The 3,444-nt window shown below is 54.3% G+C and overlaps 1 long non-coding RNA gene across 1 annotated transcript in view; it reads left to right on the top strand.

The window, feature by feature from the left end:
* The first annotated feature begins 701 nt into the window (after nucleotides 1–701).
* LOC123522583 overlaps nucleotides 702–3,444 on the top strand; it is a 7,588-nt gene continuing 4,845 nt past the window's right edge. The window contains exons 1-2 of the long non-coding RNA XR_006680834.1: nucleotides 702–1,427; nucleotides 2,072–2,250. This is a non-coding gene — a long non-coding RNA (uncharacterized LOC123522583). The remainder of the gene's footprint in view (nucleotides 1,428–2,071; nucleotides 2,251–3,444) is intronic.

The raw sequence follows: 3,444 nt of genomic DNA, 5'->3' as shown, positions 1-3,444 counted from the left end.
CCGGAGCCCGGGCAGGAAAGGTCAGGATTCCAAGCCGGCCCCACTCGCTTCCCTCCTCCGAGCTGGCCGCTCAGCTTTCCCCTCCCCCGGCAGCCTCGCGCCGCCCGGAGGCCCCAGAGAATGGCCCCATTGTGGGGGAGACGAACCAAAATAGCAGCATCTCCTGTTCCCTGCTTCGGGGAGAGGAGATTCACTCGAAACCCCCAAGCCCCAGAGGTGAAGGACATTGTTGTAAATCGGCGATCCTGGACCCGAGCCTGGAAGCTCAGGTGGGCAGGTAGTCGGAGAGCAGCCAGGGCGGCCGGGGGGTGGGGAGCACAATTACACAGTCACTCGTTAACCCAATTAGCAAACGCGGGCAGGGATTCGCTTCATCCCCAGCAGCTCGGCGGGAAGGTGGGGCAAGGGGACAGCAGACTGGCGGGGGTGATGGAGGGGGTGGTGGTGGCGTGGGGAGGGACGGCTGCTGAGATGAAAACGCTAGGGATAAAACTACCCCCCCCCCTTAAGATGGTCAATGTTTTTTTTTTAATCGTTTTATTGGGGGCTCATACAACCCTTAGCACAATCCATACATACATCAATGTGTAAAGCACATTTGTACATTCATTGCCCTCAATGTTGTTTTTATTCTCTAAAAAACAAATGTTTCCCCCCCTTAAGCTGGTCAATGTTTTTATCATCTGAAAAACAAATGGTCCGGATTTTTATGGCGCCCGGAAGCGTTTGCACAAACAGTGTTTTCTTTAATTAATAAGGCAGATGCCAGAGGGGAGCTGCTATCAGGAGTTCAAGGAGAAAGAGAATGTTTTGAAACGGATTGTGGTCGCAATTGTACAGCACTGCCTGAAGTGATTGAGCGATGGAATGTGATGAACTCTGTAAGAACGCCCAGTAAAATGATTATAAAAAGCAAACGGACCCACAGCAGTACCCTAAGTCAAGGAACGAATGAAGTTAGATGCCATCTCCCGGCAGCAGAGGGCTCTGCTGTGGAAGCGCACAGGTGCTTGGGAAACAGGGATTGTGGGATCTGGATTGACCCCAGCCATTCAGACCAACAAGTCCATCATCACTTCCTGAACTGGCCGGAGGGCCCATAAGTTTTCTTCTAGCGGGCGGGGCTGGGGGTGGAAAGGGAGACAACATCTGTAGGCACAACCAACCATGGTGTGTTACCCTCCAGTCACATGCTGCGAGCCAGCGAAGGGGCCGATCTCGGCGTGGGTATAGGCTAAGCTGCAGAGAGGAGCAGGGTTTGCAAGGGAAGGGCAGATGCAGACACATGGAATGTCCAGGCTCTCTGACACTATCCGTTTGGGGGACGATGAGTAGCCTCTGGCCAAGAGGAGTGCGAGACTGGACCCGCGGCAGCAGTGAGGAGTCCCGTGTGACGCAAGCACTTACTGCCAGCTGAAAGGCTGAAGGTAAACTAGTTGGGGGGGGTGGGGGGGGTGGAAAGATCCCAGCTTCTGAAAACCCTTAGGCGCACAGCCCAAGACCCATGGGCTGGAGCGGACTCTCACAACTTTTTTTTTTTGAAGTGGTAGTAATGCCCAGAATGAAGGCATTGGAGTGGGCAGTTAGGATGGGAACAAAGCCTTCCCACCCTCAAGTTGGGGTTTTATTTCTTAGAGACTGCAGGGTTTGGGACTGGCCTGGGAACTTTGCATGCCACATAGGGAAGGAGGGCTCTGTTCATGGCCTTCAGCAAAGAGAGTAGAGCGAGGGAAACTGACCAGAGCTCAGAGTGAGGGGCAGGTGCCGAAGATACACGGGGAAGGGGGCGGATTATGATGGATAAGGGGCTTGGCCTGTCTCCTTCCCCACTCAGCCCTGGAGCTAGTAGCGCTCCACCTCCCAGTCCTCCCTCCACGATTATTCCCTGCGCACGTCTCGCACGCACACCTGTGCCTGTATTCCCTGCGCACCTTACCCACTCTCCAACCTCCCGGGGGATGAGGACAGTCAACCGTGCCAGGCTTTTGTTTTCTGTGTCAAGCGGAGGGTGGGAGCAGCGCCAAGCTCAGAGCCTTGTTCGCGTTTGCCACCAGATATCATCTGTTCTCAGGATGCAGGGTCCCGTGGGTGTCAGGCGGACCGCGACCTTTGGAACCAAATACCTTCGACGGGACCAAGCAGACTTTCTTGCTCAAAAAATATTGGCTGATGACCAGGACGACGGCCTAAGGAGAAACTATGTCCCACCAGAGTTTTTAAGGAAAACAGTCTTCTTTAAGCCACTGACAAGTGAGTGTTCGACTTTCCAAGAGCTATTGCCTCAGACGTGTGTTGCTGCGTGTTACCGGCCACACAGTCAGCCCTGGACTCCCAGTGACCCCATCTACAATGAGGTCAGGTCATTGTGATCCATAGGGCTTTCCCTGGCTGATTTTTGGAAGTTGTTTGCCAGGTCTTTCTTCCTAGTTGCCATAGTCTGAAAGCCCCACTGAAACCTGCTGGGCATCATTGCATCGGGATTGAGCGAGACAGGATTGTCATCTGTATCATAGGATGAAGACCAGGAATGATGCAGGGACTTCAGAAAGTTCATGGAAATTTTCCATTCGCTTTTAATTCCATTTTTCCATGTTCTCTTTGAAGCCCTCGTTTCTGTCCACAACATTGCACCATCTTGGTGTCTGGACCTCTTTTCTTCTGTGTACAACTTCTGAGTCACCCATACCCTCAGGGACACAGCCGTCCTGCTCCCTGGGTAGTTTGAAGCTACCGTTTCTGGAAGCCCCTCCCTCTGCCCAAGGCTGCAGTTGTGTGTGTGTGAACTGAGGAGTAATTCATACCCCCTCTGCACCCCATCATATATAATCCTGCCTTGTTCTCAAAGCCCCAGCCCAAAGACACTCCTGCTTCTTCTCCAGTTTCATAACTGCCCAGCGAACTGCACCTGGTCCCTTGTCCCCTGGGACTGCAAGCCTGGAAACAGAAGAGCTGGTCCCTTGTTTGCCACGGCCGTTCACACAAGTCCAGGCCGCCCAGGCCTCTGGGGGTTTGGAGACTGACTGACTCATTGTGCAAGTCAGCTCGAGAAAGGAATGTGCTCCCTGTTCGTCCAGGCAGGAAGGGACCACAACAGGGCTGGGTCACCTGTGGGCAGAGGTAGGGAGAAGGCTCTGGGATGAGCCCCGAGAGCTTCCCCACAGCCCCTTGAGAGTCCTTGGCCTGTGTCCCAGCTGTGGGCAGCTGGGGGGCACCGGCTCCTTGAGAGGCCAGCCCTGGCAGAAATGGTCCTGGAGCTTTCTCGACAAGCACAAGCTGACCTGCTAGCTTCCTTAGGGGGCAGCAAGGGCGAGTGGCTCTTGATTGGTGTTGTGTCATTTCTTGATGTGGGTCCAGGTGGCTAGCGCCATCACCTCTCCTCCATCCACATGCTGTTGCCAAGGGGGGAGAGAGGAGAGAGAGAGAGAGAGAGAGAGAGAGAGAGAG

The sequence above is a fragment of the Echinops telfairi genome, unplaced genomic scaffold (assembly GCF_000313985.2).
Source record: "Echinops telfairi isolate 266 unplaced genomic scaffold, ASM31398v2 ScPeMD7_7424;HRSCAF=8462, whole genome shotgun sequence".
In the NCBI taxonomy this organism is placed as follows: Eukaryota; Metazoa; Chordata; class Mammalia; order Afrosoricida; family Tenrecidae; genus Echinops; species Echinops telfairi.
This window is presented reverse-complemented; position numbering and strand designations above follow the sequence as displayed.